The sequence below is a fragment of the Mauremys reevesii genome, linkage group 2 (genome assembly GCF_016161935.1).
Source record: "Mauremys reevesii isolate NIE-2019 linkage group 2, ASM1616193v1, whole genome shotgun sequence".
NCBI classification, from domain to species: Eukaryota; Metazoa; Chordata; order Testudines; family Geoemydidae; genus Mauremys; species Mauremys reevesii.
Window position 1 is genome coordinate 126090418 of NC_052624.1, and position 25735 is coordinate 126116152.

A 25735-nucleotide genomic window follows, 5' to 3' on the forward strand; every position below is an offset into this window, starting at 1 on the left:
ATTCTGTTGGGAAACATAGTTTCAGCAAAACTGAAAGCCATCACAAAATTGGGCTGATTTCAGCAGAAATTTTGTTTCAGAAGACAAAAAACTTTTGACAATACTGAAACATCCAATTTTGACATTTTCTGAACAAAATGTTTCATTTTTTTGTTGTGAAATGACTTTTTTGTTTCAATTTTTAATTTTGTTTTACATTGTTATATATCTCTAATATAATAAAAAAGTCAAAATTGAAACATAACAAAAAAAAATCTAAAGTTTGTCTTTTAGAGACTTTTGAAAATTTCAGTTTTTGTTCCAATTAAGAGCAAAGCCAACTTTCAAAATTGTTCATCCTCTATACATCTGTAGTGTCACTGCCCATAAGGGCCTCTAAATGTCCCTTCTACTAGCTGAGACTTAGTCCCTGCCCAAATAAAATTGTTGCTGTAGATCTGAGTGCAGAAGTTATGTCTGGGGCAATTCATGCCTCCCCAAAGCTTGTGGAAGGAGTCCAAGGGGTGTAGGTCTAGTGGGAGGTAAGTGCAGGGTCCCTACACCCAGGCATGTGGCTTGGAATTTGGGGACCATGGAACCAACCAGGATGACTCCACCACGGACCTGAATGGTAAAGGGTGAAGGAAAGGTGGTAGTAGTAGCAGAAGGGCAAAGATACAGCACTAGCAGGAAAAGTCGCATCACTTCTAATAAAGGTGCAGGGAACTGTTGGGTGGCAGGGAAGAGCTGCAGCAGAGGGAAGAAAGGGAGAACCTGGAAGGCAACGTTGTGTAGGAGGCCTCAGAGGAGAAACTGGAGATATAACAAGAGAGGACTGGGTACCTCAGAGGAAGAGTGGAGTGGTTCAGCCCTCAACAGAAGAAAACAGGTGCCCCCAAAGATGCCAGAATTGTTATTTATTAAAGACTATCAACAAAAAAATGAACCAGTCCACAAAACTTAAGATCCTATACAGAGCATTGTTAAATACTGTCTGTGAGCAAGGAGTCATGGCTGCTGTGGGAAAAATCATTTTTAATTTCTTGATGTTTATGTTTATTAAATTCAGTGACGTCTCCAGGAAATCTTTTTTTCCCCATTTTAAATCAGGTAAAGTGTGATCTTTACCAGCTGTTGTAAATTGGCTCTGATCAGCACTTTTGTGTATCACTTTTATTGTACATATCTATTTTTAGGTAGCATAACACTAGCCTCCACTTGTAATATCTCAGCCACACCATTCCATTAGTGGAGTTTTGAGTATTTAGTATCTTTATAGCCTGTAAAAGGTACAAGAGTTTATTTCATAACTTTAGATCAGTGATTCCCAACTGAACGCTCTGGAATTCCATGCAGCATTTCATAGCCCTGCATGCAGCTTTCTACTCAGATTTGGCTGAAGTATTGCAATATATCTCCATGACAGTGCATTAGGTGACTTAGAGGAAAAAAACCCAGATATAATGCACACATACATCCATAAACACACCAGAAAGATGGTTTAAAACTGTGTTTGAGTTGGCAACTAAATAAGATAAGTAAAATATTTTGCTTTGATGTTATAGTTTTCTAATAGAGAGGAAATCATTAATGATTATTTAATGGAACTCTAATAAACTTGTTACAGATCTTTGTATCCTAAATATATTTAATACTTTTGTGGCTCTCTGACTCTGAGGACAAGGTGGCTCTCAAGCTGTTTCATAGAATCATAGAATTCAAGATCAGAAGGGACCATTATGATCATCTAGTCTGACCTCCTGCAAGATGCAGGCCACATATGCCGATCCACCCACTCATGAACTAGTTCTCTCCCTTGACTCTGCTGTTGAATGCTCCAAATCGTGCTTTAAAGACTCCAAGTAGCAGATAATCCACCAGCAAGCGACCCCTGCCCCATGCTTCGGAGGAAGGCGAAAAACCTCCAGGGCCACTGCCAATCTACCCTGGAGGAAAATTCCTTCCCGACCCCAAATATGGCGATCAGCTGAACCCCGAGCATGCGGGCAAGACTCTCCAGCCAGACCCTCTGGAAAAGGCTAACAATATCCCAACATTGACCCTTTGTACTAATTACCAGTGTGGCACGTTATTGACCTATTGACTAAACCCATTATCCTATCATACCATCCCCTCCATAAACTTATCTAGCTTAATCTTAAAGTCATGGAGGTCCTTCGCCCCCACTGTTTCCCTCGGTAGGCTGTTCCAGAATTGCACTCCTCTGATGGTTAGAAACCTTCGTCTAATTTCAAGCCTAAATTTCCTAACTGACAATATATATAGTTTGTCCTCGTGTCCACATTAGCACTGAGCTGAAATAATTCCTCTCCTTCCCTGGTATTTATCCCTCTGATATATTTAAAGAGTGCAATCATATCTCCTCTTATCCTTCTTTTGGTTAAGGAAAACAAACCGAGCTCCTCAAGTCTCCTTTCATATAACAGGCCTTCCATTCCTCGGATCATTCTAGTGGCCCTTCTTTGTACTTGTTCCAGTTTGAATTCATCCTTCTTAAACATGGGAGACCAAAATTGCACACAATACTCCAAATGAGGTCTCACCAACGCCTTATATAACGGTACTAGCACCTCCTTATCTCTACTAGAAATACCTCGCCTAATGCATCCCAAGACCGCATTAGCTTTTTTAACAGCCACATCACATTGCCTACTCATAGTCATCCTACGATCAACCAGGACTCCTAGGTCCTTCTCCTCCTCCATTACTTCCAACTGGTGCGTCCCCAGCTTATAACTAAAATTCTTGTTAGTCATCCCTTAATGCATAACCTTACACTTCTCATTATTGAATTTCATCCTGTTACTAATACTCCAGTTTACAAGGTCATCCAAATCTCCCTGGAGGATATCCCGATCCTTTTCCGAATTGGCAATACCTCCCAACTTGGTGTCATCTGCAAACTTTATCAGCCCACTCCTACTTTTGGTTCTGAGGTCAGCGATAAATAGATTAAATAAAATCGGACCCAAAACCGAACCTTGAGGAACTCCACTGGTAACCCCCCTCCAACCCGACAGATCACCCTTCAGTATGACCCTCTGCAGTCTCCCCCTTAACCATCTCCTTATCCACCTCTGGATTTTCATTTTGATCCCCATCTTTTCCAATTTAACCAGTAATTCCTCAAGCGGTACCGTATCAAACGCCTTACTGAAATCAAGATATATTAGATCCACCGCATTTCCCTTGTCTAAAAAATCTGTTACTTTCTCAAAGAAGGAGATCAGGTTGGTTTGGCACGATCTACCTTTCGTAAAACCATGCTGGAATTTGTCCCAGTTGCCATCGGCCTCAAGGTCCGTAACCACTCTCTCCTTTATAATTTTTTCCATGACTTTGCATGCTACAGATGTTAAACTAACAGGCCTGTAGTTACCTGCGTCACCTTTTTTCCCATTCTTGAATATAGGAACTACATTAGCTAATCTCCAGTCGAACGGTACCACCCCCGAGTTTAGAGATTTATTAAAAATCATCAATAACAGGCTTGCAATTTCACTCGCCAATTCCCTTAATATTCTAGGATGAAGATTATCCGGGCCCCCCAATTTACTTCCGTTAAGGTGTTCAAGTTTGGCTTCTACCTCAGATACCGTAATGTCTACCCCCATATCGTCATTCCCATCAGTCCCTCTACCACTTTTCCTTAGCCTTTCATTTGTCTCATTAAAGACTGAGGCAAAATATTCGTTTAGATATTGTGCCATGCCAAGATTATCCCTAATCTCCACTCCGTCTAAAGTTTTAAGCGGTCCCACTTCTTTCTTCTTGGTTTTCTTCCTATTTATATGGCTAAAAAACCTTTTGCTATTGGTTTTAATCCCCTTCGCTAGGTCCATCTCCACCCGGCTCTTTGCCTTTCTCACTGCTTCCCTACACCCTCTGACCTCAATAAGGTAGGTTTCTTTGCTGATCCCTCCCATTTTCCAATCCTTGTACGCTTTCTGTTTTTTTCTTAATCACCCCTCTGAGACGCTTGCTCATCCAGCTCGGTCTAAAACTGCTACCTACGACCCGTTTTCCCTTTCTCGGGATACAGGCCTCTGACAGCTCCTGCAACTTTAACCTGAAGTAACCCCAGGTGTCTTCCGCCTTTAGATCCTAGCGGAGCTAGGTGGAGGAGGGGGCCTATAAAAGCGGCCGCCCAGCCAGGCAGCGGCACAGCTGATCGCAGCGGCCCAGGAGCCAGCCAACAGGGCTGCTAACAGGGGAGTTTGAGTGGCAGTTCCCATTGGAGGAGCCAGGTATTTGTGCTTGCGTCTGTCTTTGTGGTGCTTGTGTCTCTCTGTCGGGGCAGACTGCTGAGCCCTGATTAGGGGGCGGAGCTAGGTGGAGGAGGGGGCCTATAAAAGCGGCCGCCCAGCCAGGCAGCGGCACAGCTGATCGCAGCGGCCCAGGAGCCGGCCAACAGGGCTGTTAACAGGGGAGTTTGAGTGGGAGTTCCCATTGGAGGAGCCAGGTATTTGTGCTTGCGTCTGTCTTTGTGGTGCTTGTGTCTCTCTGTCGGGGCAGACTGCTGAGCCCTGATTAGGGGGCGGAGCTAGGTGGAGGAGGGGGCCTATAAAAGCGGCCGCCCAGCCAGGCAGCGGCACAGCTGATCGCAGCGGCCCAGGAGCCGGCCAACAGGGCTGCTAACAGGGGAGTTTGAGTGGGAGTTTGCAGGGGGAGGCAGAAGGGGCCGGCACCGTGTGTCCTGTGTCCCCCAGGTAAGAATGCTGAGCGAGGCCGAGACAGCAGCAGCCATGAGCCAAGCAGCAGAGGATACACTGAGGATGATTGCATGCAGCAGCTGCGGTATGTACATGGTCCTAGAGGGGGACCCAGAACAGTACTATGTATGCATGAAGTGCCGCCTAATAGAGCTTCTGGAGGAAAAGATCCAGGGTCTAGAGCTGCAGGTAGAAACCCTGGTAGAGCATAGAAGGGGGTTCGAGCAGCTGATGGAGCAATGGCAAGCTGTGGCTGAAGGGGAATGCTCAGAGGTACAGGGGGAAGCAGGGGCTAAAGCCAGTGAGGGGGGACTGCCAGATGAGGAACATGGGCGGTGGAAGCATGTGACCATGACAAGCAGGCCAAGGAAAAGGAGAGCCAGTGAGGGAGAAATAGAGCTAAGGAACAGGTTTGGAGAATGAGGAAGGGGTACAGCAGGTGGTAGCTGATGGTGGGAGGGCAAGGAAAAAGGTGAGGAGCCAGGCCAGTCCGATGGAAAGAGGGGAGGAGTCGATGGAGGCAGCACCAAGTTTGGGCCCAGGGAGGATGCAGGATGACTTAAGGGGAACCACAAGGGATGGTAGGAATGGAAGGAGCTTGCAACCAGGGGGGACGGAGGATAGGTTAGAGGACCGCACTGTCCCCAGGCAAAGGCAGGTCTATCTGATTGGGGATTCCATACTGAGAAGGTTGGACAGGCCTGTGACCAGGACCGATCCGGAGAACAGAAGGGTGTGCTGTCTACCGGGCGCTAAAATACGGGATGTGGACCTGAGGTTGAAAAGGATCCTAAGAGGAGCAGGTAAGAACCCGTTGATCATCCTGTTTAAGGTTGAGCACTACTGTTCACTGATATATTTGAAATAATCTTTGAGTTTGTATGACCCAAAATGTGCTTTTCTGATTTGCTGAAAAACTCCAAACATTTTCAGACCCTAACCACATATTTTTCCTGATTTTTCAGGTTTCTGGCAAGACTGAAAAATCAATTATTTGCCCAGCTCCACTGGTGGCTGCCCCGTTTGCAAGCACATGAGTAGGGGGCCAGGGAGAAGTCTCCTTTCCTTTGCACATCCAAAAATGGCTCCTGAATTGCTCCTAAGCACTATCCAGACCCTGGAGTAGCAGACAAGTTGTTAAAGAATGAAAACAAGAAAGACAAGGAAAAATATTTTAATGTTAATAAATACTTAAAACCAATGGAAATGAGATCAAAGTATTACAGCCTGCAGGAGACTAAACTATTGTGTACCACTGATAGAGAACAGGAGGGACTGAGGTGCACCAGTGTGCAAGACCTCCATAGTGGCATGGAAACTATTTAGTGAGATATACCCAGATAATCCTGGAAACTGACCCACACCCATAGGCTGCAGAGAAAGGCAAAACCCCTCAAGGCACTGCCAATCTGACCTGCGGAAAAATTCCTTCCCAACCCCACCTATAGTAATCATGGGATAAAGAAACAGCCACCTAAGCATGTGTGAGAGAGAATACTCTGTACCACAAAAGATCCCGGCCACCCCATGCAGTGTCCCATCTCCAACTATGGCCATCTCAGATACATCAAAGAAAAGCCAGGGAAAAATCCAACTAGAGTACTTAGGTGAGAAAATTAAAATTGGTTGAAATTATAGTAAAGAACAGAATTATCAGACACATGTTATATTGGGGAAGAGACAACATGGCTTTTGTAAAGGAAAATCATGCCTCACCAATCTATTAGAATTCTCAGAGGGTGACCACAAACATGTTAAAAGGGTAATCCAGTGGATATATTATAATTGGATTTTAAGAAAGTCTCTGACAAAGTCTAACATCAAAGGCTCTTAAGAAAAGTAAGCAGTCATGGGGTAAGAGGGAAGGCCCTCTCATGGATCAGTAACTGGTTAAAAGACAGGAAATAAAGGGAATAAATGATCAATTTTCAGAACGGAGAGATGTAAATAGTGATGTCCAAAGGGATCTGTAAGGGATCTGTGCTGTTCAACATATTCATTAATGATCTAAAAAAGGGGTAAACAGTTTGCAGATAATACTAAATTACTCAAGATAATTAAGTCTAAAGCTGACTGCAGAGAGTTCTTACAAAACTGAGTGACTGAAGAAAATAGCAAATGAAATGCAATGTTGATAAATACAAAGTAATGCACACTAGAAAACACAATTTTAACTCTACATAAATAATGGGGTCTAAATTAGCTGGTACCTCTAAAGAAAGAGACCTTGGAATCATCATGGACAGTTCTCTGAAAATATCTGCTCAAAGTGCAGCTGTTGTCAAAAAAGCTAACAGAATGTTGAGGAACCTTTAGGAAAGTGATAGATAATAAGACAAAAAATATCATAATGCCACTATATAAATCCACGGTATGCCCACACCTTGCATACTGTACATAGTTCTGGTTACCCCATCTCAAAAAGGTATATTGGGATTGGAAGTAGTACAGAGAGGGCAAAGAAAATGACTGTGCGTATGGAACCGCTTCCATATGAGGAGAGATTAAAAAGACTGAGACTATTCATCTTAGAAAAGAGATGACTAATGGGGGATATGATAGAGGTTTGTGAAATTATGAATGGTGTGGAGAAAGTATATAAGGAAGCGTTATTTACCCCTTCACATAACACAAAAACCAGGGATCACCCAATGAAATTAATAGGCAGCAGGTTTAAAACATAAGGAAGTATTTCTTCACACAATACACAGTCAACCTGTGTAACTTGTGGCCGGGGATGTTGTGGAGGCCAAAAGGATAACTGGGTTCAAAAAAAGAATTAGATAAATTAATGGAGGATTGGTCCATCAATGCTATTAGCCAAGATGGTCAGGGACACAACCCCATGCTTCAGGTGTCCCTAATCCTCTGACTGCCAAAAGGTGGGACTGGACACCAGGGAACGGCTCAGTCAATAATTGTCCTATTCTGTTCATTCCCTCTGAAGCATCTGGCAGCAGCCACTGTCAGAAAACAGGATACTGGGCTAAATGGACCATTGGTCTGACTGAGTATGGCAACCCTTATGTTTTTAAAATAATCCATTCCTAAACCTTGCAGCTGACTGGCTGAAGCCCTGAAGCATGATATTTAGTAATAGTTTGGCGCACATAGTAGTTACGCAAGATTAAATTCATACTGCCTGGTCAGTGTGGAAATGGATCTTTTCCCTTTAAACATTGCTTTCAGCATGAGATCATTTTGGACAATTTTTTACATTACTAAACACTTAGGTATTTACCATTGCACATGTAAAGTAATTTCAATTACCTTTTACTTTTCTAATGGAAGATTTTTTTATTTTTTATTTTTTATTTTTTTGCTACTGCAAGGTCAAGAGAGACCTTGAAAACAAATTTCAGAAACCCTAGAAATGTATTTGCCAGGTCAGAAAAGAGAAAAGCAAAGAGGAATGCATTATTTAAAAGCAATATTAAAGTCCCATTGAGAGTTGGTTTATTTGTTCAACTATGTATGACTTAAAGGTGTATGTTCCTTAAGCAATCATTAGCCTTTTCCATAATACAATTTATTCAGCAAAATATGTACTGGGGCACATTCTCTGCTGCTATGCTCATCATTTGTTTGAGTAAGTGAGCTCTTAGTTCCCTGGGTCTCTGACCTAATTGTGGTTCTGCTGCAGGTTAGAGCAGCTTAGAGACTGCTGTGATGTGTGTCACCTAGTTATGGTCCTCAGAGGTCACATAATCTAAAGACTGCCAAAACACTGTGCACTGTGGCTGCTATGGATATGTCTGTACTGAAAAACAAGCAAATAATAAAAAAAACCCAACCAACCAAACAAAAATCCTGCGACAGCAAGTCCCAGAGCCCAGGTCTGCAGATTTGAACTTGCAGAGCTTGCACTATGGAACTAAAAATAGCAATGTAGACATTCCACTTGGGCTAGAGGTTGGGCTTTGAGATCCATCACACTCACTGGGTTTCAAAGCCTGAGCAGGAATGTCTACATTGCTACATTGGTCATGAGCCCCATGAGACCGAGTCTGTAGACCTGGGCTCTGAGACTTGTTGCTGTGGGTGGTTTTTTTGCAGTGTACACAAACCCTATCCTGGTCTGCTCCTTGCACCAGGAGCTACATCAAAGGAGCTAGCTCTGCCAGCTCAGTGCCCATGGGTGCTTCTCCATGCCAGGGGAATGCCCAGGAGGGAACTTGCAATAGGTTTCCAATACCTTTGCACAGTCTGAGCAGCTCTAAGGAAACAGATTAAGATAGAGAATCTGCCTCACTATTCTTATACATGGTGCACTGATGTTGTTGTCTGTGGATGAACTAACCCATCCCTACAAGTGATACAATAGCAGTTTCCAATGATTACTGTACTGATTATTTACAGTTGCTATTACCATTTTCCTTTCTAATGTAAGGTTTTCTTCAAGATCAGTGTAATTTCTTTAGCACTTTGTGGAGGGTGGTTGGTTGCCAGCTCTGCCCCTCTCTTCACCTAAGTGTCCAGAACATATGGCCTAAGGTCCAACGAGACGACTATGAAGTTGATCATTGATCTTTGGCCCATGGTGCTCTGGTACCAAGTACATTTATGAGCAACCTTGTGTTTGAACATGGTATTTGTTATAGACAATCCATGATTAGCACAGAAGTCCAATAACAACTCACCTCTCTGGTACAGACAAGGGAGGCCATTCCTTCCAATCACTTCCTTCCAGGTATCTCCATTGGTCCCCATGTGAGCATTGAAGTTCACCAGTAGAACTACAGGGTCAGTCAGTGGCACTCTATTGAGCACGAATCCCACCTTCTCCAGAAAGGCTGAGTACTCTGAGCTGCTATTAGGTGCATAGGAACAAACAACAATCATGGTTTTCCTATTTGAAACCTGGAGTCTCATCGAGGCAACCCTCTCATCTACTGGGACAAACTTCAACTGCTCAACCCCCAGTCAGGGGCTTGTGAGTATCCCACACCTGCCTGGGCCCCTCACGCAGGGCCACTCCTGAGTAGGAAAGAGACCACCCTCAATCGAGAAATTTGTTTCCAGAGCCAATGCTATGTGTGGAGAGGAGGCTGACTATATCTAGTTGGTACCTTTCCACCTCTTCCACCAACTCTAGCTCGTTTCCCATTGGTGAAGTGACATTCCATGTCTCTAGAGCCAGTTTCCATTGCAGAGGGCCATTCCATCATGGTCTGTCCCTCCTGCTGCCATTCTGGCATAACACCTGACCCTCACACTTTGCCTCATGGGTAGTGATCCCATGAGATGGGTCCATGTCAGCTTTTCAGGCTGGGCCCGGCTGGGTTACATGGGTGGCCTGACCACCAAGAGCTCGCCTGACACCTCCCATAGGCCTAGTTCCAGGGATAGGTCCTGGTATCCCTAGTCCAGTCAAGGTTTGCATTGTCATTTAATGAGGGTCTTGAAGTGGATCGTTTTTAGTCTGGAACCTCCCCCAGACCTGTTCACCTAGGGTGGTCCTAATAGGAGCATGAGGCTCTAGATGACATAGCCATGGGGTTCATCAGAACACTCAAGCCCCTCCACCACAACCAGGTAACAATCCTTGGAGGGGGATCACACTCCTCAGTCTCTCCAGCAAAGCCTATGCCAGGGTGCTGGAGAGGACATTACGCCCATTAGTTGAACCTCGGATTCAGGAGGAACAATGAGGATTTCGTCCCGGCTGTGGAAAATGGACCAACTCTTTTCTCTCTCACAGATACTCGAGTGGTCATGGGAGTTTGCTATTTCAGTCTACCTTTGTTTTGTAAACCTGGAGAAGGCATATTACCGCACTCCCCAAGATGTCTTGTGGGAAGTGCTGTGCAAGTATGAGGTGCTGCTTTGCATGCTATCCAGTCCCTCAATTCTCCAAGTAAGAGTTACTTGTCTATATTCTTGGCATTAAGTTGAGTTTGTTCAAGGTGGACATTGGACCCCACCAAGGGTGTGTCTTGTCTCCACTCCTGTTTGTGATTTTCATGGACAGAATATCAAGGCACAGCCAAGCTGTGAAGTGGATTCAGTATGGGGACTTGGAGGTGACATCTCTGCTGTTTGCAGATGATGTCCTTCTTGCTTCTACAGATGGCGATCTCTGACCTGCACTCAAACATTTCACTGTTGAATGTGAAGCAGATGGGATGAGAATCAGCACCTCCAATTCGGAGGTCATGGTGCTCTCCCAGAAGAAAGCGGACTGCTCTCTCCAGGTGATGGGGGAGCAGTTGCCCTTAGTGGAAGTGTTCAAGTATCTAGGGGTCTTGATCACAAATGATGGTAAGCGGGAGTGTGACATCACGGATTGGTGTGGCAGTGATGTGGGCACTGTACTGATCCATGGTGGTGAAGTGGGAGCTGAGTTCTTGGATGAATCTCTCTGTTTACTGGTCGCTCTACATCCCCATCCTCACCTATGGTCATGAACTTTGGGTAATGACCAACAGGAGATCATGGGTACAAGCAGCAGAAATGAGGTTTCTCCTCAGGGTGGCTGGGGTTATTCTCCAAGACAGGGTGAGGGGCTCAGCTATTTGGGAGAGAGTCGGAGTATAGCCACTACTCCTCTGGATAGAGAAGAGCCAGCTGAAGTAGTTCAGGCACCTGATAAGGCTCCTGCTGAGAGGCTTCTGTTGGAATTCTACTGAGCATGTCCCTCTGGGCAGAGGCCCCGAGGCTGACCCAGGGCACACTGGAGGGATTGTATCTCCCAGCTGACCTGGGAATGCTGGGGAATCCCCCAGGAGGAGCTGGAACCTGCTGTGGAGGAAAGAGAGGTCTGGTCCTCCCTACTCTCCATGCTGCCACCGTGACTCTCACCAGGAAAAGTGGCATAAAGGAAAAAGAAGAAGAATGAAGAAGACTTTGTGCTTCTTACATTTTTCCCAACACCAAAAACTCTATTTCTTCAACCTATTTTTTCTTTAAAAATATTTTTAGTGTTAAGTGAGCATTGACAAAAGAAGAAACAAAATTTACATATAGCCTTGTAAATCTATTGAAAATAAATAATACATTAAGTTGGGCAAGGAGCAGTGAATGAGGAACAAAGCTCTGAACCATTACTCAAACCTTCAGTGACAATGGAGTATAAAGCTGTCATTGGTTTCAGTCATGAAAGAAACACACAGAGAAGGGACTGATTTTCATGGAGGTGAACAATGAACAAGTGCAGTTATTGCGAACAAGAGATTTGTATGCAGCTCCAGCACAGCACAGTGAAAATTCCATTCTTCAGCCTAAAAATAGACTCAGCCTCCATCTAATCTTTATTCTCTTTGCGTCATTCTTGACATTCTAGCCAAAAATGAATACATAAATCTCTGGGGCCTCCTTTGTAAACATTTGTATCTATACAAACGGTGGCTTCCTTTATATCTATCCTTATTTCCATCCTGCCTTTCCAAATGGCTTGTAACAGAAAGAGACATACATGAATGTTAAACTCACCTCTCACCCCTAAACATATAAATTGAGCAATTTTAATGGGAATGAATGAATGAATGAAATCACTATGGCTTTTTTATATAAACACCTACCATATTTATATTGTTATTCCTAACTAAGACTGTGTGCGATTAAAACTATGGCGGTGAAATCATGATGACTGGCCACTCGGCTTAAATGATCCCGGAAAGTATTGCTTTGATACAAGAATATAATTGAGTTCCCTGTCAGGCTTCACTAGTTTTGCCATGTAATCTAAATATAGCACTTCATATTCATTACAGCCTGCTGCATTTTTGGATTTGGGGAGGGGGGGAGGGGAAGATAATTTAAGATTTTCTCATAATTTTATACACAGAATCAGCATCACGGGGCTCTTATGTTTCCCTTCCTGTGGAAAAAGGTGTGGGAGGAGAAATCATCCAAAATCTACATGGATTTTAGAGAGCTACATTGATACCAGCTTCTCCCTTTATCCGTGTGGGGTCAGTGGAGATGTGGAAACACCAGAAAAATGGCCTGAATTGGCTGTATAGACTATCTGCAGGAAATCTTGGCTCAGACTCTCAGATCCCTGACCAGAGTTTGGAGGAGTTCATCCTGCAGGACACAATCCCCTGTTCCCACTGCCTCTCTATAACAATGACAACATAGTCACCCCAGTTATTGGCCCAGGTGTCTATTGGTTCCCATTACTCAGAGACATGGAGAGCCAGATTTTGCCAGCCTTATTCATCTTGAGTAATGCTTCACTCCTTGGGGAGTCCATTTCCTTCAGCGGGACTGTTTGTAGCATAAGATACTGTTGTGATAATTGGGGACTACAGATCTATCCTAATTGTGAGCCAAGCTGTGGGAAGTGGGTGAAAGTTCATAAATGTTACAATAATCTATAATAATCAGTGCTGATAGAAGGGGTGCACAATGGAGACTGAAAGACTGGATTAATCCAACCAAAAAGGGTTCCTAAATGCAACCCAAGGACAGGGTTAGGGTTGATAAACTAGGAAGAATAGGACTAGAAATCAATGGACCAAAATTGGCCTAATTGGTGAATGAAATAATGAGGAGATGGTTTATTCCACCCATTGCCCTCCCTTTTTGGAGCTTTAAAAAGAGAGACTTTGGGGACCAAAATGGGAGAACAGACTCCTGAGATTCCCTGGGGAAAGGCCAACAGGCCTCTGTTTCACTCCCGAGACACTGTCCTTCCTTTGTGAACCTCAATTATCAGGTGTCCAGACCAGCCCCAGTGAGGACATCTCACCATCACCACTAGACCAGCAAAGAATCATAGAATCATAGAATCATAGAATTCAAGATCAGAAGGGACCATTATGATCATCTAGTCTGACCTCCTGCAAGATGCAGGCCACATAAGCCGATCCACCCACTCCTTAGCAAGTGACCCCTGCCCCATGCTTCGGAGGAAGGCGAAAAACCTCCAGGGCCATTGCCAATCTTCCCTGGAGGAAAATTCCTTCCTGACCCCAAATATGGCGGTCAGCTGAACCCCGAGCATGCGGGCAAGACTCTCCAGCCAAACCCTCTGGAAAAGGTTATATCATACCAGGCACTTAATTGACCTATTGACTAAGCCCGTTATCCTATCATACCATCCCCTCCATAAACTTATCTAGCTTAATCTTAAAGTCATGGAGGTCCTTCGCCCCCACTGTTTCCCTCGGTAGACTGTTCCAGTATTGCACTCCCCTGATGGTTAGAAACCTTCGTCTAATTTCAAGCCTGAATTTCCTGACTGACAGTTTATATCCGTTCGTCCTCGTGTCCACATTAGCACTGAGCTGAAATAATTCTTCTCCTTCCCTGGTATTTATCCCTCTGATATATTTAAAGAGTGCAATCATATCTCCTCTTATCCTTCTTTTGGTTAAGGAAAACAAACCGAGCTCCTCAAGTCTCCTTTCATACGAAAGGCCTTCCATTCCTCGGATCATTCTAGTGGCCCTTCTTTGTACCTGTTCTAGTTTGAATTCATCCTTCTTAAACATGGGAGACCAAAACTGCACACAATACTCCAAATGAGGTCTCACCAACGCCTTATATAACGGGACTAGCACCTCCTTATCCGTACTAGAAATACCTCGCCTAATGCAACCCAAGACCGCATTAGCTTTTTTAACGGCCACATCACATTGCCTACTCATAGTCATCTTGCGATCAACCAGGACTCCTAGGTCCTTCTCCTCCTCCGTTACTTCCAACTGGTGCGTCCCCAGCTTATAACTAAAGTTCTTGTTAGACATCCCTAAATGCATAACCTTACACTTCTCACTATTGAATTTCATCCTGTTACTAATACTCCAGTTTACAAGGTCATCTAAATCTCCCTGGAGAATATCCCGATCCTCTTCCGAATTGACAATACCCCCCAACTTGGTGTCATCCGCAAACTTTATCAGCCCACTCCTACTCTTGGTTCCCAGGTCAGTAATAAATAGATTGAATAAAATCAGACCTAAAACCGAGCCCAGTCTGATGCATCTGAGACCCTACTCTGTCTTCATTTCCCTTGTGTTTCTTTCTGCTCTCCCCCCATCTTTGTCCTATTCTTTATCTCTGCTCTGATCATGAGATCAACTGTACTGCATAGCACTGGCACGACAGGATGAGATGGCCCATCCTGCTCTGCTCAGCCTGAAAAGGACCGGTAAAGGAAAGGGACATGAGCAGCCCATCCAGATAGCATCCAAGATGGGGGGGAAATAAAAGCAACAGCTGTCACAGACAACCTGCCAGCCCACAGAGTCCATCCATGACTGAGCAGACACCTTGTATCCAGAGAATATCAACAAAAGCTGTATTTTCCCCACTTTTACTATCCTAGTTCTTTTCATCTTTGTGTCTGTTTTGTAAAAAGCAGGAAATGTAACGATTCATAGCAATCAACTTGAAATTCAATAAGATTAACCTTTTCTTTCCTGCTAAGAAGGATTGCTTTACAGAATCAGAGACTCTAACTATTATCCCCTCTCTGAAAAGGAGAGTTTGAGTTTTGATTACGTTTGTTGGGCATAATCACTTAATTTCAATTTCAAAATGTTTTTTTAATCCTTTTTCTCTCATGTCTCCTAATCAATACATTTCAAATTTTGGCATTAACTTTCTAGTATATTTGTCATGGGACTATGCAGGCCAAGGTCTCTGTACTCAAAATTACAAACCTTGTATAACTGTTAATGCTGTACAGTGATGGGGTCATGTTAGCACCTTTCACTCTCTGGGCCAATTTATTCCATCAAAATTAACACAACATTAGTACAAAACATAAGTAAGGGTGTCCAAATCTAGCCCAGATTGAGGTGGCAGAGGAGGAGTTATTACTGCTCCAAAAAACCTTAACTAATCCTCCTCATTCTGGGCCAAATTGGACATTCGTATTTGTCTGCTCTGAGCAGCATGTTCCCTGACTCAATCCCACTGCTTGTTGAGCATCTCCCTGGAGCACCTTATGTACCATGGAGTGAAAAATATGAAAAAATGATGTGAATAAATGAATATGTCTGAACTAATCTTTTTAGGTGACAAATCTGAGGAACAGTCCCAGATTGAGGTGTCAGTAGAGGAGGTTTTGAAACAAATTGATAAATAAGTCACCAGAACCAGATGGTATTCACCCAAGAGTTCTGAAGGAACTCAAATGTGAAATTGCAGAACTACTACCTGTGGCATGTAACCCATCACTTACATCAGCTTCTGTAAAAGATGACTGGATGACAGCTAATGTGATGCCAATTTTTAAAAGAGGTTCCAGAGGCAATCCGGGCAGTTACAGGCCAATAAACCTAACTTCTGTACCAAGAAAATGGGTTGAAACTATAGTAAAGAACAGAATTACCAGCACATAAATGAACACAATTTATTGGGGAAGAGTCAAGACGTCTTTTGTAAAGGGAAATCATACCTCAGTAATCCATTAGAATTCTTTGAGGGGATAACAAACACATGGACAAGGGTGATCTGGTGGATGGAGTGCACTTGAACCTTCAGAAAGCCTTTGACAAGGTCCCTCGCCAAAGGCTCTTAAGTAAAGTAATCAGTCATGGGACAAGAAGGAAAATATTCTCATGGATTGATAACTTGTTAAAAGACAGGAAACAAAGAGTAGGAATAAATAGTCAGTTTTCAGAATGGAGAGAGGTAAATAGCCATGTCTGCCATGGATCTATACTGGGGCCAATGCCGTTCAACATATTTATAAATGATCTGGAAAAAGGGGTAAACAGTGAGGTGGCAAAATTTGCAGACAATACAGATGTAAGCAGAGTCAGGATGAGCTCTACCCTGACATCTGGTGGTGAATTATGGGGAGTGTGGAAAGGAATTTCAGGTATTTGCATTGGCACACCCACCCCACCTAGAATAGACCACGGCAGCTTGGGATGGTTATTTTGACAGTCTGGGATCCCCAATTTCTTTGTTATTGGGGCAGGAGGAATAAAGTGTTGTCACTCTGATTATGTGAATGAGGAACTATGAGACTGCTTTATGACAGAGATGTCTCACCATCAATTAAGTAGCACTTGCTAGATAAGGGACATGGGTGCCAAAACCCAGTGAATTGAGAGAGGTTGGGGATTGATGTGTGTACCTGATGGTATGGGCCCCTTTTGAGGGCCTGGAACACCAATTGCACATCCTCCTCTCTCCATTGTTGAAGAGCAGAGCTAATTTTGAATCCATTAGGAATCCATCTAGAGGCTGCTGAGCTGAATTCACATTGGGCCAATGGTGCACCAGCACCAGGAATCCCCTACTACAAGCTAAAATCACTAAGAGCTGAAATCACTAAAAGAGTTAAGCTTACTGAGCTGAGATCACTGAGTGCTGTGTTAACTAGTGGGGGAGCCTTAAGATCTATCACTAAGCAGCTGGCAGAGTGGAGTAGTTTACAGCACGTTGGAGCAGCCCACGGAACAGTGAGCGGAGTGGAGTGGTTTGCGAGGATGGCTGGAGCAGCTCATGGGTCGGCTGGAGGAGCGGCACAGCTGGTGGAGCGGAGTCGGTCATGGTGAAGGCTGCAGCAGAACTCCATGGAGAGGCAGAGCAGTTGGCCCCTGGCCCACGTAAGATGCCCCTTAATACCCTATGTACGCCCCCCCATTTCCACCCAGGCTGGGGGGGGGAAACTCTGCAGATAAACTTTTGAACTCTGGGAAGGCACTGACCAGAGACAGAGACTTTTGGGTTGTTGGACTTTGGGGTGATTGGACTTAAGACCCTAAAGGGGAAAGGACATTGCCAAATGTACTTGGAGGTGGGTTTTTTTGCTTATGGTTTGTGTTATAATCCTGTTTGTGGTGTTTCTCCAATGTGATGCCGCATTGTTTCCCTCCTTTATTAAAAGGATTTTGCTACACTCGGACTCCGTGCTTGCGAGTGGGGAAGTATTGCCTCGTAGAGGCGTCCGGGGGGTGGTGGTATGTAATTGTCCCAGGTCACTGGGTGGGGGCTCGAGCCGGTTTTCCATTGTGTTATTGAAACGGAACCCCTGGATACTGAACCCGGCCCTTGTTGCTGCCAACTCAGAGGGGCAGAATGGTTACACAAAATTACTCAAGATAGTTAAGTCCAAAGCTGACTGCAAAGAGTTACAACTGGGTGATTGGGCAAGAAAATGGCAGATGAAATTCAGTGTTGATAAATGCAATGTAAAGCACAATGGAAAACATAATCCCAACTATATTTACAAAATGTGGGGGTCTAAATTAGTTGTTGCCACCCTAGAAAGAGATCTTGGAGTCGTTGTGGATAGTTCTCTGAAAACAGCTGCTCAGTGTGCAGCAGCAGTCAAAAAAGCTAAGAGAATGTTAGGAACCATAGGAAAGACAAAGATACTAAGACAGAAAATATCATAATGCTACTACATAAATCCATGGTATGCCCATACCTTTAGTACTGCATGCAGGTCTGGTCACTGCATCTGAAAAAAAGATATATTAGAATTGGAAAAGGTATAGAGAAGGGCAACAAAAATGATTAGGGGTATGGAACAACTTCAATATGAGGAGAGATTAAAAAGACTGGGACTTTTCAGCTTGAAAAAGATGACTGACTAAGTGAGGACGTGATAGAGTACTATAAAATCATGAATGGTGTGAAGAAAGTGAATAAGGAAGTGTTATTCACCCCTTCATATAACACAAGAATGAGGGTCCATTCAATAAAGATAATAGGCAGCAGGTTTAAAACAAACAAAAGAAAGAACTTTTTCACACAACACACAGTCAACCTGTGGAACTTGTTGCCAGGGGATGTTGTGAAAGCCAAAAGCATAACTGGTTTCAAAAAAGAATTATCTAAGGTCATGGAGGATCAGTCCATCAATGGCTATTAGCCAAGATGATCAGGGATGCAACTCCATGATCTGGTGTCTCCTAAACCTCTAACTGCCTGTCGCTGGCAGTGGATTACAGGGGATGGATTACATGATAATTGCCCTGTTCTGTTCATTTCTTCTGAAGCGTCTGGCATTGGCCAACAGTCAGAAGATAGGATACTGAGCTAGATGGACCACTGGTCTAACCCAATATGGCTTTTCTCTTTAAAAATGAATGTTCTCTAATTTGGGGCTATGTTGTGAATTTGAATTTAATAATGATTCAAGATGGTCAAAAAACAGGTTCAAATGAAATTATTTAATCTAAGTTATCAATCAGGAATTAGTACAGTGCTATGCAGAATAAAGAAATAGCTAAATTACTACCCCTGGTGTAAAGTAAAGACCTGCCTTCTTGTCTGTCTCTTCTCTGTAACTGGTTGGATGCTGGCAGTTTGCACTCCCCACCTAATTCCACAAACCTCTGTCTTCTTATAGGATATGAAACAAAGAAACCCTTTTTGGAGGGAAAAATACTTTCCCACAATTTATTTCACTATGGGTCTGTAGTGGTGGGGCTGTTGTCCCTCCCCCTCTGCATCTGGTTGTGCAGCCCACCATCTAGGGTGCTTGGGCCCATCAAGCAGGGACTGTGCCCACCTTAGTCTATAGCCTCGGGCCCTTGGGGGCTGGGGCCGGGTCAACATTGGCGTTAAGTCACTCCAAACCCTTCAGCCCAGGGTGGAGCAATCCCAGAAGTCATTCAGCCCCAGTCCCTTGGTACAGAGACAGAGCAAATGTGGGAGTCAGTCAGCCCCAGCCAAAGCCCACCCAGTGGTCAATGAGTTCTGGGCTCTTATTGCAGAGCCAGAAGAAGCCAGCAGTTAATTAGCTCTGTGGTCTTGCACCAGAGCCAGAGAAAATCCCACAGTTAAGGAGCTCTGGGCTCTTCTAGCAGAGACAGAGCAAACCCAGTAGTCAATTAGGTCTGGGCTCTTGTAGCAGAGCCAGAAAAAACCCCAGGGGTCAGGCGTCCTAGCTCCAGTAGACAACCGATGAACCCAGGCCACTGGACCTGGCAAGGGAAGGCTGCCACCCAAGGCGTGAGGTGGCAGGTGGAGTCCAGGCCCACACTACTCCACTGGACCCCGACCTAGTGCCCCAACAGTGGCGGAGTGGTCCCCCACTGGGTCAGTGGGGATCCCAACTGCAACACGCTGACTGTGCCTCAGGTAGAGCTGTAGCCAGACTAAGGTCAGCTGTTCCTGGGCCACTTCCTCCTTTCCCCTCAGAGTGTACCTGGAGTAGCAGAGCATTGTCTGCCTCCTCTGGATAGGTGGCCCATGGCAGTCCTGGAAGGTTCGTGGAAGCAGTAATTCCCCAGTGGGCAGGGCGTCATTGAGCTCAGCTGCAGGGTCATCAGCCAGGAGTGAACTGGGTCGATCTGCCTCCTCTGGTGTCTCAGACTCAACTGAGTGGGAGGCCTTTTATGCTTCCTGTGCCAGTGATGTACTTCTGGTGGGAGGAGCGAGGCAAGCCTGGCTCCACCCTCTTGGGCATGGAGGGTGGTTCCTTCCCCTCTGGGTCAGAGGGAGGCCACATTGCCTCACTACAGGGTCCTGTTTTTACATTTTCATTTTACCTAGTTAATAATGGAATTTCTTTATGGCATCTTTAGTTTACATGATCGATAAACTAAACGGAATTTTAATCTGGTCATTTTAATCCAGTCAGTTGTGAAAACCAACAGTACTGAATGAGTTAAAACCATCTTTCAATGGGTTGTTGTTTCATCCCTTACAGGACCCATCTGTATTAACAATTATCCCTTCTTGACCACTCCGCGCATGACAGAAAAGATCTGCCATAACAATTATTATGCTTATAAGAGGCATATGGAATCTCTCTCTCTCTCTCACCCACACACACACCAAAAGGTTCTGCAGTTGGATCTTATAGTTACAAGTCCTTAGTGTTGCTCACTCAGTTCCTGTGGCCAGCTGAAACTGCACATGAGGGAGGGGAGCTGTGTCTCTGTTGAATACGTCTGAAGCTTCGATGTTGATGCAGAATGAACCCAAAGTCCCAAGGCAATACACCCTTCTTTTATAGTAATAAGTTCCATAGAAGCCTATGGACCTTGCTGTGTCACACTGGAGCTGTTAATCATGAGGTATTCAAGGTTGCTCTTAATCAGCATTATTTTGAGTTGTTACCAGGCAGCTGTTTCTTATCTCATCCTTCTGGCTCAACTCCTTATCTTGTCCTTGGGGTGTATGCCTTTGCTTTAGGGTCGTCAATCTGCCATCTGGGTGATTCTGATAATAAAGCTGGTACCTCTCGACTCCTCCACTCCCCTCTCGACCATCCGGTGCATCAGTACCAGCGCCTCCTGTCTGTTCTCTGTTAAATCAGTATGCTACACATTCTTCACTCACACACAAAACAGTAAATGATTTCAAAGGCAAGAATTTCTGCCATAAAACGTATATCCCTCTAAGAACAATCGTTGACATAATAAGCAAAAAATAAACTCAGAACAATTCTTCTTACTAATTCAAGGCTACAATTTCTTCTTACTCATTCAAAGCTAGCAAAATGGAGTACAAAGCAAAATAAGCAAAATGGAGTACAATTTACTCAAGACAATTTTTCACCATAAGGATTTTGGCCTACACAATTATCTCTTGTCAATCACCCAGTTTTGTTTATTTTTGTAGTTTGAGGGGGGCTTTTCCCTGGACACATGGATTCCCAGAGACCTGAAGATGCCAAGAATAATTAGATACAGCCCAACACTCAATTACATAAAAATTCCTGATTACAGAAGCACTACTCTTAATTAAGAAGCACTACTCTTAATTAATTGCTAATATCATAAAGATTCTTGGGAACAGTTAGTATTACTGAATTTAATATACAAGAAAAAGAGGACTAAAAGGTTAATATTTACTAACAACAAACTTAAGAAGCACTACTCTTAATTAATTGCTAATATCATAAAGATTCTTGGGAACAGTTAGTATTACTGAATTTAATATACAAGAAAAAGAGGACTAAAAGGTTAATATTTACTAACAACAAAAACTCTCAAATGCATCAGTCATACCTGCTTGGTTATGGAATGGAATCTCTACAGGGCAGAGTAAACAATATTTGTCTCCCTGACCTATCCATTGCCATATCCTAATATGTTTGTAATTATTTTAATTCTAATTCTGAATTTCCTGAGTTTGTAATACTTTTTTGGTGGGATAATTACAACCCCCTATAATGATTTCATCTTAAAATTACTGATAAATGCTCTAAAATTTATCTCCATTTTAGCTTTAATTTTTTGTCTAGGAATATACAGTATTTTACAGAGTCAACTCTATTCACATAATAAAAGCTAAATTCAGTTTTGGTGTAAACATCTATAACAACATTAAAGTAAATAAATGGAATTGCAACTGCCTGCATCAGGGATAAATCCTCTATAATCCCCAAATATAAAGCTACTGTGCATTTTCATCCAATTACCTTAAATCCCATCAAAATCTCTTTGCTAAAACAACTTCTTTTGTATGAATTGAGAGCCAAGTGTATGACTAGAATATAAATAAAATGATAACATAAAAAACAAGGTACAGCCATCTATTTTTTCAATGGTATACAATTTTTCATGTCTGACATCCAGGCCACAGCAATGAATTGAAAACATTATATGCTTTCCTAATGAGTCTGTGTCTAGGCCTGCTGTGTGCATGAGTTAGATGCCTCTCAAATCCAGTCACACCCTACTTGGTAAGGGTGTTTGCATAGATATGATTCAACCTGATTTTGCCATTTACATCTCTCTCCCATCTGTGGGAGAGTTCTAAGCGTCTTTGCATATTTGTTATGCAATTTAAGTAGTCATGAAGCAAATTAACCTGTACTGGGGTAATTTTTGAGAGACATAGCCTCTTTTTTTATTCATAATTCCATAAGTGGATTCTGAATTTTTAAAATTGAATTATTCAACATTCAACGGCATAATTTTGGCCTGAAAGTCTGTACATGGTTTGAGGTTTGAAATCTGAAATCTGAGCTGTGTTGGTTATTTTTGACTTGGCAAATGGTATGTTCCCTAGATGAGCGTAATTAGAATTAGGTGTCTGCCGGGTGTTTGCAAATTCAAAATCCACTTTCCAATAATAGTTCTGGAAATGTTTTAAATCCTTTGTTTCTTCAAATATTTCAGTAAACTCCTTCACTACAATATGCATTAAAAGCAAACACAAAAGATATGTGAACACAGACAAAGCAAATTCATTTCTTATATTCAAGCAGATATTAGATTTTTTTGAGGTATTCACTGACCTCCACTAATAGATGTCAAGCCAGGTTGTGCATTTAAGACAAAAGCATGGTGGGGAGGGAGTCTGTAGCTACACCACTTCAGGGGGAGCACTGGAGACATTAAGGGGAAAGGCTTTTACACTTTGTATGTCCAGGCACCTCAGTGGACAAATAGGAAGAAAGAAGGGAAAATGGCGAGAGCCATGGCTCCATCTACTCCTCACATTTCCTTATGGGGAATGTCTCAGAAGGAGTCCTGCATTTCCTGGAGAGCAGGATTACCTTTCTTGTTGATACAGGATTCACTAAAATTATGAGATTGGTTGAAAATCATAAGAATATACAAATAATACATTTTCTATTAGGGCTGTCAAGTGATTAAAAAAAGTAATCACAATTAATTGCTCCATTAAACAATAATAGAATACCATTTATTTAAATATTTTTGGATGTTTTCTATATTTTCAAATATATTGATTTCAATTACAACACAGAATACAAAGTGTACAGTGCTCATTTTATATTTATTTTTTATTACAAATATTTGCACTGTAAAAAACAAAAGAAATAGTATATTCACCTAATACAAGTACTGAAATGCAATCTCTTTATAATGAAAGTTGAACTTGCAAATGTAGAATTATGTACAAAAATAAAACAATGTAAAACTTTAGAACCTACAAGTCCACTCAGTCCTATTTCATCCAATCGCTCAGACAAACAAGTCTGGTTACAATTTGCAGGAAATAATGCTGCCCATGTCTTGTTTACAATGTCACCTGAAAGTGAGAACAGGCGTTTGCATGGCACTGTTGTAGCTGGCATCGCAAGTTATTTATGTGTCAGATGCACTAAAGATTCACATGTCCTTTCATGCTTCCACCAGTATTTCAGAAGACATGAATCCATGCTGATGATGGGTTCTGCTCAATAATGATCCAAAGCAGAGCAGACCGAGGAATGTTCATTTTCATCATCTGAGTCAGATGCCACCAGAAGAAGGTTGATTTTCTTTTTTGGTGTTTCAGGTTCTGTAGTTTCCGCATCAGAGTGTTGCTCTCTTAAGACATCTGAAAGCATATTCCACACCTCATTCCACTCAGATTTTGGAAGTCACTTCAGATTCTTAAACCTTGGGTTGAGTGCTGTATCTATCCTTAGAAATCTTACATTGGTACCTTCTTTGTGTTTTGTCAAATCTGCTGTGAAAGTGTTCTTAAAACGAATATGTGCTGGGTCATCATCTGAGACTGCTATAACATGAAATATATGGCAGAATGCAGGTAAAACAGAACAGGAGACGTACTATTCTCCCCCAAGGAGTTCAGTCTCAAATTTAATTTACTGCATTACTTTTTTTAACGAGTATCATCAACATGGAAGCATGTCCTCTGGAATGCTGGCTGAAGTATGAAGGGGCATATGAATATTTAGCATATCTGGCACGTAAATACCTTGCAACACCGGCTACAAAAGTGCCATGCGAACACCTGTTCTCACTTTCAGGTGACATTGTAAATAAGAAGCAGTCAGCAGTATCTCCTGTAAACTTGTTTGTCTTAGCAATTGGATGAACAAGAAGTAGGACTGAGTGGACTTGTAGGCTCTAAAGTTTTACATTGTTTTGTTTTTAAGTGCATTTATGTAACAACAAAAATCTACATGGCCCACCTACACTTCAGAAACCAAACATCGGATCCCACGGCTCAAACTGATACCTAGAAACTGTGACTGTTTTACAAACATCCTAAAATCAACCACTAAGAAGTATATCCCATGCTGTCACTGCAAGACTTTCACCCCCTGCTGGACAAAAGAGTCCAAATCCCTCTTGAGGGAATATGAAAGGAGTGGCGACCCAGATAAAGCCACTGCACTGCTTGTATCAGAGGGGTAGCCGTGTTAGCCTGGATCTGTAAAAGCGGCAAAGAGTTCTGTGGCACCTTATAGACTAACAAACGTGCACAGCTTGAGTCCTTGTATTCCACATGCCTGGAAAGGTGGAATGAGACTGTTGAAAGCCTTGATTTCACCCATTTGAGCCGCAAGGCATGGGCTCTTTTGCGGCAACTTGGAGGATAGGTGGCCATAAAAGCTGCCGCCTCTCCTCTTCTTTCTAACAGACAGACAAGATTACACCCCAGTAGGTCCAGCAGGAATTCCAGCAGGAAACCTTCAACAATACCCGGGGGAATCCCCACTCACCTCTCCATAGTCCGTTGAGATCAGCGTTGCACTGTCAGAAACCAAAAGCCGGGACTGCCTCTGCCCAGTGCTTATTTTGTGCCAGGACTTGCCAGGATTGAGTGCCAGTGCTTCTAGGCTTTGTGGTTCATGGCCTCGGCACCTCTGGGTCTGCTGCGTCAGTTATGAAAGTAAAAAATTGCTTGAGCCCCAGCACCTAATTGCTTGAGCCCTGGGAGGTCTTTCATTACAAATTATGCACTGCCTCTGCCTATACCCTATAGGTGAGTAAGCATCAAACAGAATCTAATATATAGTGGATAGAGTACTACACGTTTTGACAAATATCACCAGAAAGCAAACTTAGATGTATAAACAAAATACTGAAAATATATTGAAATGAGCATGAAATGTATTGGGACTGTGCTGTGGCTTTTAGAATCAGTGGGTTTCACAAAATGAGAATTAGTCACTTAATCCTTTTCAGAATGTAACATGGTATTCTGTAAATCAGTTGTGGGTACATTACCAGTAATGCAATCCCACCAAGAACATTTGGTTGTCCTGAAAGGAATGCTTCTGTTCAGACTGTCACTGATAATGCTCAAGAGATTAATTTTCTACTCCAGACTGTTGGATGGCACTTCTACTCAGCATTCTCAGAAAGAAGGGAGGAGAAAATGAAAAAAAAAACCCACATAAAATCCCAGAATAATTTTCCAATGGAAAATGCCCTTTTCTACCTTCA